The sequence below is a fragment of the Sander lucioperca genome, chromosome 6, assembly GCF_008315115.2.
Source record: "Sander lucioperca isolate FBNREF2018 chromosome 6, SLUC_FBN_1.2, whole genome shotgun sequence".
NCBI lineage: Eukaryota > Metazoa > Chordata > Actinopteri > Perciformes > Percidae > Sander > Sander lucioperca.
In genome coordinates this window covers 10,560,677-10,569,961 of record NC_050178.1, presented here as the reverse complement: position 1 = coordinate 10,569,961, position 9,285 = coordinate 10,560,677, and the positions used below count along the sequence as shown (strand labels likewise).

At 39.5% G+C, this 9,285-nt stretch overlaps 1 long non-coding RNA gene across 1 annotated transcript; it reads left to right on the top strand.

The window, feature by feature from the left end:
- Positions 1-32: 32 nt before the first annotated feature.
- On the top strand, positions 33-2,055 carry LOC116051430. The gene is made up of 2 exons (XR_004105348.1): positions 33-796; positions 950-2,055. It is a non-coding gene; the product is annotated as an uncharacterized LOC116051430 (long non-coding RNA).
- The last annotated feature ends 7,230 nt before the right edge of the window (positions 2,056-9,285 follow it).

Here is a 9,285-nt window from a genome sequence, read left to right as displayed (position 1 = left end):
AGTCGGCGTTGCTTCAGTGTGTTCCGGCACTTTTTTGACCAACTCGGGGAGACAGTCAGTCCGACTGCCTTTTCTGCTGAAGGTCGGCCGTCGGGTTGGTGTGTCAGAGCCTTAACGCTGAAAATTAGTTCAATTGAATTCAAATGTGAGGCCTTTCTCTCTCGTCTAACCCTCCTTCTCTTTTCTAGCTGTATTTCTTGACATACGCTGAACGGCCGTACAGCGGCAAGCTGGATCCAACCTCGACTATTAAAAATGACTTTGATGCAGGTAGTGTTTGAATGCTTGTTGTTTTAAATTACCTTGATTTAACTGGAAAGTTGCATTAAAAATAATCAGCACTGTTATGGTGGCACTAAAAAGCAGTTTTAATAGTAGTCAGCTCCTTTCCTCAGAGGCATAAATGGGGTAACTTTCATTAAACATTGATGTGACCTACTAAGAGGCTCATGGCTACCAAACCAATCATATGTTCAATCACTGTTTAATATTCAACTCAGCTCAAGATGGGAAAACCCTGAGTGCAAAAGCCTGTTGTGGGCCAAACAAATCACATTTCTTTACTGCTGTCCATGTATATAATGTTTTATTATCAAGGGGCTTACTTGGGGGTTTTTAGTTCTTAAACTTTCAATAAAATTCTGCTCCATTTCCCCAGTAAACGCCATGTTGGTGAGTAAAATGGACAGATAAACCTGGTACTGTTTGCTGAAGGATTCAAAAACACTTAACAGCTGTTGTGTCCATAGAAATATGCAACCAGGCGGCCCTCGTGAAGCTGTTAAACTCTGATCAGGTAACTCTAATAAAACTGTGTTTATGACTTACTATAAGAGTTGATTTTAAAACCAGTTAGCATGCTTTTGTGCTGTTCTTCTCTTTGATCATTGGCTGGGTTTGTATTTATGCTGTCCTGTACATCAATATGTGTATTTTTACTTTATTCAAGGTTCAGGTGAGGTGAGGGGATCATCCTATAAACAGACTTCTGAACATTTGTGCCATTAACCTACTTTTTTAAATTTATCTTACCCACTGCTGCCAGTTCTCACTGTCATATTGTACATACTGTAGCTCTTTAGGGTTGGTTTTGTATCATGTAAGCCACTTACAAATGGCAGGTATTTATGTTGGGTGTCACCCATTTCACAGTGGTTTAGTTTATGACGTAGTCCATGCAGCAATAGTAGATTTAAAGCTATAGATTGTTGCCAAAAAATACTATGAAACCAGTTATCAGAATATGAGCCATGCAGCAATAAGAAATGGCCCATTCCCTCTAAAACCATGAAATTATTATCTGGTGATAAGGAATCCCGACGGTTAATTTAATCAATAATGTGGATGATTCTGAAACCACAATAAAATTGGAGTTTGTGTTGTGATTTGAGATGAAAAATGTGGTTAAAGATGTAAATAGTATCTTAAACAAATGACTTTGACTATCATGTAATTCTTTTTTTTTGTATAGTAATTTGTTTTTCTTTAAATGCACCTCCATGTTGAGGTTTTTACACTCGCACACCTGCACCCAAAAATATGCTACTGTAAATGGGGCTTAAGGAATGTTTTATTTTTTTATTATTGGACTTTTTTCTGAAAAAGACAATTTAAAATTGGGCTTGACATGAAGTATATATTTCCGAGAACATCTTATCAGTGCTTTCCTCTTTAGGAGTTGGAAATCCCCTGTTTGTTGTAACGCACTGAAACGCCTGTAAGTTACTGGGACAATGTGGAAGTTGATGGGCTCATGACAAGTATGAGTAATGCCAATGTCTGATTGGATTTCCTGTGCCATATTAAAGAAGTGTCCTGTTTTTCTTTTTTACATGTTTTTTTTTATGAATCTATGCAGCTTCAGTCTGGCATTCCTGCAACTTCATGGCCATTTTGTTCTAAAGTCAAAAACAATGATCATAAACAGAAGGTGTGAGCATTTTGTAAGGACTTTTTTTGTTTGTTTCTTATGTTACAGGATTGAAATGGGTATCGTGCCACTTTATGTTGATCTTTAAATGTGCAATAAATTATATTTCAAATGTGTTTTGATAAGAGTGTGTGCTGGTGTGTGTGCTGTCCTTTGACCTATGAATATCATGCTGTTTGGGCATGACTTAGTGACTTCCTGATAAAGTGACGAGTATGCTGCTCCACAAGCCAAATGTTAAGAGAAGGGAGCATGTGATGTGAGCATCATCAGCTCACGTTGGCAGAATTTCTGGGACATTTAAAAACAGTGATGAGAATTTCATGAATGAAAAAATAGTGAAACGAGAAAATGTATGTGCTCGCTGCTGAAAATTTTCTTTATTTTTTCAGTTGAAGTGGTAGTAAAAATTTTAAAAATAAACAAAGAAGCTGAAGTAGCAGTTATAATGCAAGTGCAGAAAGAAGTCCATGCATTTTTTAAATTAAGTTTTAGGACACAATTCATAGTATATTACTTCTGTTTGCCCCAACAATAATATTTTATTCACAGCAACAATGAATTAAAATGTATTTGATCAATTCCGTAATGTCTAAGTGAGACACGTTTAATAACAATCTAAGCCTGTCAGTGGCAAAAACAGCACTTTTGGTGGATGGAAATTGACGGTGTACATTTGCCCTATAGTGTTACCTTACAACCCCGTTCATGGCTGCCGGTTACGCTCAATACTGGACCAATTTTAAATTTGTTCACATTAGTCACTTAGACACAAATGGGTAAGTAGTGTCCAGGTTGAAAAAATACCTACATGTCCCTTTAAGCAAAATATCTGAGTACTTTATCCACCACTGCATGCAGGTTGAGGGTCTGGTTCAGGTTACTTACCCCCGCTTCCCTCAGAGCAGCTGAAGTGTTTTTGTCCACACTGGGGCAGTATTTGTCAGGAGTATCAAGGACATTAGTGGAGCTAGAGGACCAGCAGCAGCAGATTGTAACCCACCTGCAATGGTGGCCTCTCTCGCTAAACAACATTAACCTTTGGAAGTCATTTATAGATGGCGTGATGGATGACGGCCAGTAACACGTTTGTCACAAATCTCTCTTATGGCACCATAATGTAAGTTATGTGGAGACATCTTTGGCACACTGTTCACCTTTTCTCTCTCGTTTGTGTTTTGTCAAAATCCCATGAAACTACAGTAACTGCAGCTGTTAATTGATTACAGATGAGCTCCCCTTATATTGGCTTGAATCAGCGGCCAATCGACAGCTGACGTTTCCCCACTAATGAGCAGCTACTCTTTGCTGCAGTTTTCCGCTCTGCTGTGATTAGGATAAAAAATATATCAGTTAATAAAGTGCTTAATTTTGTGTGTGCGTGTGTGTGCGTGCGCATGTGTGTGTGTGTGTGTGCGTGTGTGTGTGTGTGTGTGTGTGTAACTGGCTGTTGTTTTTCCCATCTGCTGAACTGCGGTGCAAGCCATTTATCTCAGTTATCCAGACAGTGTCAAAGCTCCATCTGTGAAAACAGTAAACACACTGACTCACACTCTCTAAGTGACTGCCATTGATACCAGAAAAGAGAACACTGTGGATACACACAAGGATATAGTATGTCTGCACACACACACTGGGCTACAGTTACTGTTTGTTTTCATCTCATTACAGTGACAGGAGCATGGCAACCCCAGAGAGAAGCTGGATAATAGTGGTGTTTTCTTTTTCTTTTTCTCCACTAATGGTCCAGGTTGCCCGTCTCCTTTAAATCATCCCTGGTTTGTCTGCATCATACAGTTAGGTGTACATGAAGATATCAGAGCCCTTTGTTGCAAGATGATCCATTACAGTGAAATTACTTCTCAGTTTGATTTTGTCAAAGTCAATCATCTTGACACAAGTTTACCCATCTGTACACACTCTTTCAATGTTGCCTTACAGACTGGTCTTCTATGGGATTATTTTTGTGACTTTATAATCCCATAGTCTTCCTATTTCGTGAATTTTGATGAAAGAATAGTTTATATAGCCACCATAAACTATCCATAGCTAAATTATTGGCAGAAAAATTAGGCAAAAGTAAGACAAAACATCTGAACACTGTACTAAGAGCTCACAATCATTTTTATTTAATAGAGCAACGTTCTATCTCACAGAGATCTTCATCATGTCAACTTGACTGATCTTTTGTCTGACAAATGCCTTCATAACTTTCTGGAAGAAATAGACAAAGCAGCTTAGCTTATGGTATCAGTGACACCATTATTCACTTTTAAAACTCTTGCTGGACTATTGACTTTGTGTGCACAAGGGCAGCTTCCAAAAATATAAGATGCTTCTATAAAGGGTCTACACTGGTGGGATGAGGGGATCAGATACTGCTACAATATAAACAGTGCTGGAAAGTAACTAAGTAAATTTACTTAAGTAATTAGCTACTGTAGTACATTTACCTTCTACTTTATACTTATACTTTCTGAGGGACACTTTTATGACATATATAGTTTTTCATTCAAAACATATGACCAGCCTATAAAATATGATGCATTGTTATAGATTAAACTAATCCAACAGTATGTGAAGCTGTTAAAATGTTGCTAATACCTTTGTACTTTACTTAAGTCATTTTGAATGCAGGACTGTCTATTTCTACTTTTATTAGTAAAGTATCTAAATACTTCTTTGACCCCTAAATGTAAAGAAGACCTATCTCTATAACTCAACCACTGCTGCTGTTACAGCCCAGATAAAAGATGCCACACTGCCTGGGGTGGGCGAACAGATATGAAAAGAATAACTAACATCACAGTCTATTCTTTATGAATTTTTAACTGTAACATCATCTGTTTTAAAAAAAATCCCTTTTCACTTCCCCTTTCTTCACTCTAACTTGTCATATTTGCATTTGCCTCCTAATTGTCCTTCCTCTTCTATTTCCTCTGTCTCTCTGTGCACACTTAGATATTCTGTTTGAAGGTAAGACTTACTCCAGGAGCTGGAAACTGACCCACATGTTCTCCATCATCAACTGACTTCAAACACTGGGAAGATCACTCGGCTACGTGTACGAACAATCCATTTGCTTTCCTCTGTGCTCGATTACTCCTAATGACTCTCACAGACCCTGAAGGATATACAGTGTGCAGAAACAAGAGATCATTCTTGATATCAGAGGATGAACAGGTGTGCAGACGCCCCCCAAACTTTAATCAGTCTTCCTTTGTTGTAGAGTGCCGTGCTGTGTTGACAGAGCTGTTTGGAGCTCAAACCTGCATGACTGCTTTACAAGCTACCTGCCAAGTTGCCGCGGGTTATGGCATGAAGTTGCACCCTGTAGCTATTTCTGATATCAGTCGCCTTGGCAGGCGAAATTACTCCTGCGGCTCAGTTCTGACTTGCCAGTGAGAACTGCGCTGGGACAGTTTTGATACGCATGGGAACCTGTGGACACACATCTTGAAGAGACCAGAAAATATGTGGAGATAGCGTATCTCACACCTTTCCATTGCCTTTCATTGTTTATTTTTGAGAGGATTTGGGGTCCTGGATGAACAAAAGAAAGTCTCTATTTGTAATAATCTTTGCAGGGTTGCCAGGCAAATTTCTCTTCTTTTATTTCATGCTACTTTTTGCAGCATGTTTGTGGTATCATAGTGTACAGTTGACTGATCTGTATACACATATCACCACAAGCTCCTTTCTTCCATCATAGCCATGCTGTTTATCAGTCGGTCCACCACTTCAAATATCTCAATAACTACTGTATAGAATGTCTTGTCATTAAAATGTTGGGCACACAGTCATAGCACCCAGAGGAGGAATCCTAATGATTTTTTCTAATCCCCTGACTTTTCCTCTAGTGCCACCATGAGGTTGACATTTGTGGATGGATTGGATACACATCGATGTCCGCCTCAGGAGGATTTTTACCAACTCTAGTAAACCTTATAAATAACTTTTCCATCAGCCTTAGCTCTACTTTGCGTTATTATAAATTGGCAAATATTAGGCTTCTAACACACTAGAAGAGACACAGAAGTTGAACATGGTCAACATTATACTTGTTACACATCAGTATAGTTAGTGAGCATGATGGCATGCTGTCATTAGCATTTAGCTTGAAGCTAGCATGGCTGCAGTCTTGTTTCTTTATTTCTTTCTTTTTGCCTTTCTGTTTTTGTTTTATTCCTCTCTTCTCCCTGCTCATAAATCCTCTCTCCCTGTCAGCTCTCCTGCCTTTGCCATCACTTTGTCACATTGCTCATCCCCTCTCTCACTCCTTTCCCCACTCACTTATCACTGCACACACACTCTCCCTATACCTGTCTCTTCTATCTTTCTTTATCTCTCCCTCCCTCTCTTTCCCTTCATTTTAACATCTTGCCTCTACATTCAAGTTTTGGGCCTCTCCTTTCCACCATCTCCCTGCTCCCTCCACTGTTATCCATCATCCTCTATTGGTCCATTCATCACGTAGCCAGGACGCTATTGGTTCATTCATCAACCAGCCAGCAGCCCCGCAGCTGCAGACAGCAACCAGTACACAGGCCAAGGAATGTATAGGCTCAGAGTTTGGTCCCTAATGTTGCACGGCACTTGAAACTGTGCAGTAAGTATCCTGGGAAATTCCCAGAGGCAAGACTCCTTTGATTGGGTCAATTATAAAGTACTCAATATTTTTGAAATAATAGTCTGATAAAGAAAACAATATTGAAACTCCAGTAGTTATAATACTGCATAAACTGTTTTCATGCTTTCATGTGTGACACGTGGCTGATGAGTTTGTCAGATAGAAAGAACCTTCCATACATTTCCCTGAAGCCAACATGAATGTGAGTGTAACACTGGGTGGTGTGAATTTATCTGTATTTAACCCATGGCCAAAAATAATGGTGATTGGCTGCCAGGCATCTGTTAAAATCATATTATAGAACACCTCAAACATATGCTGCCTTCAAATGCAACTAGTGAGGATGAATTTTTTACATGCTGAATCGAAAACACAATACACCCAGGATTCAAGTAGTCACTGGTGCCAGGTATTACTGTATAACTCCTTCCTGTTGCAATTTAGAAATACAAAAAGAAGAAGAGTGATGTCCGGTCAGTGCATAACGGCCGTGCACGACTTGAGACAACACTACCCTGTCGAAATTTTACGCACTACACAACTGAGTACATAGTGTACACAGTGTACTACATGTAAGTGTGCTCATGGAAGTATCCAAATTGTGACACAGCCTATGGTAAGATAATACACTTTGAAGGAATCTGACATAGAAAATCCATTAGTTTCTATATATCAGAGGACCTAATAGTGTAGCATCACTTCAATTGAACTCATATTGCCTTCAGAGAAGTTTAATAGAAGCTACTTTCAGTTAAGACCCATCCCTACTGAAAACCAACACAAATCACCAATGCACACAAACAAACACACACACACACACACACACACACACACACACACACACACACACACACAAGCCAACTATTAGAAACTATTAGATGAGGTGGACAGGGTTCCACACATACATAAACAGAATGTAAACTACCCTAATATTTTCAGGTGATATTAATTAAAGCATGACATTTTTTTTTGCATCTATTAACACCGCCGCTCTCAGGGGACGCAGCTGTCTTGAGTCTCTGACAAACCTGGTTCATTTGCCAGTCGCTATCCTCTCCTCATTCTCACCAGCAAAACCTTCTGCCCCCCTGAGAGCACGAACGAAGGACGGACAGAGAAATATGCACACATACAGTACGTCATTCTGCAAATTGGGTTTCATCACCACCAGCTTAGTGTAAACTTTGGTTTTACCTCTACATAACCTCACTTTGAAGACTTTTATTATTTATTTTATTTTTTGTTCCTTTCAGTAAAATAGTAAATTAATGATTTATTCATTCAATTAATAATATTTAAAAATGAAAATTCAATCTCTTTCTAGAAACACTGACCACATTATTTTGGAGAATCCCCAGGCTTTGCTATGAACAGTTTTTGTACTAATGAAAACATTCCCTATAAAAATTGGCGATTGCGTGTTTTGTGGTGCTCAAAGCAATAAAAACTTTAATGAGCAGCAACATTTCTTTCCAGAAACTGTGTCCCTTGTTATTTGAGACAATCCAAATTGTGGGAGGTGGCAGAAAGTTCAAATACAAACATCTTAATCTGAAACAAATAAAACAAAAACTATGTGTAGCACGGCAGTGTCAAACACACTGTCTTTTGGATAATTATTAATTCATTGATTAAATAATCTGAATATGCTGACATATTGGGGTCAGTGCTTTTTTTTGTCACTTGGACAGGGTACAGAGTTTACCTGTGCTCGCTTTTGCACGGTTGCTCAATAATGACTGAATGTGATGGCATGTCTGTTTCTATACAGCCGCCCATATATCAGCCTGTGACCACACAGCCTCCAGTGGTGCGACAGGGCACAGCTGAGAGTCTGGTGCCAATGATAACAAGGGCCTCCTTCAGTGCCACGTACTCTCCTGCAGCGCCGCACCTGTCGCCATGCGTGTGCATGTGTGTGAAGCATGTAACTGAAAAGACATGTGGTGCTCATACACATTCCATCAGCCCCGCTCATGAATCACTCTGCCCCCACCTCTGCAGCCACCGGCCCGGGTATTTGGAGAGAGATGAGGAGAGATGGGAGGGCGAATAAGGAAGTGTAGGAGGCTGAAGTATGTTGAATGTTAATGCTTTATGTATGTACAGTATGTGTGCTATCTGCTTATCTGGGTGTAGGTTCACTGCTTTGATACAATGTATACATGCTATTATACAGATTTTATTAGAGGAAAGGTTTATCTGTGAAGGATAAAAACACACATGCACACATACAGTATGTTTGAGGTTCTATTCAGATCCTTTACTTAAAGTAAAAGCACTGATTCCACACGTTACCACACTTATACCATGTTACAAGTAAAAGTCCTGCAAATGTTATTTAAATAGAAATATGTAAGATGGTCTTTTCCTTTAAACTTTGTGCAGATACTCTTTATAAAACTGTGACTGTGCAGCTCACTCTGGAAAACCCTGACACTGGCTGCCTCCCATCCACTCACACCCGACATGCTCGGGACATAATGTCAAATTCCACATGGCTGAGCTACCTGGCCAGGATATTATTGGACCACATGCCTGACAGGACTGCAGGAGCAGGGGGCTGGGCTGAGACGAACAGCAACTGTGAAGCTGATATGCAAAGTGTTGAAGACTAAGAGGACGGGAAGCTCCTTTACAGGGACAACAAGACAGTCAATGTCACACAGAGAAAAATAGACAGAAAGTGAAAATATAGTTGAAACAAGCATAAGCAGAGATAGAA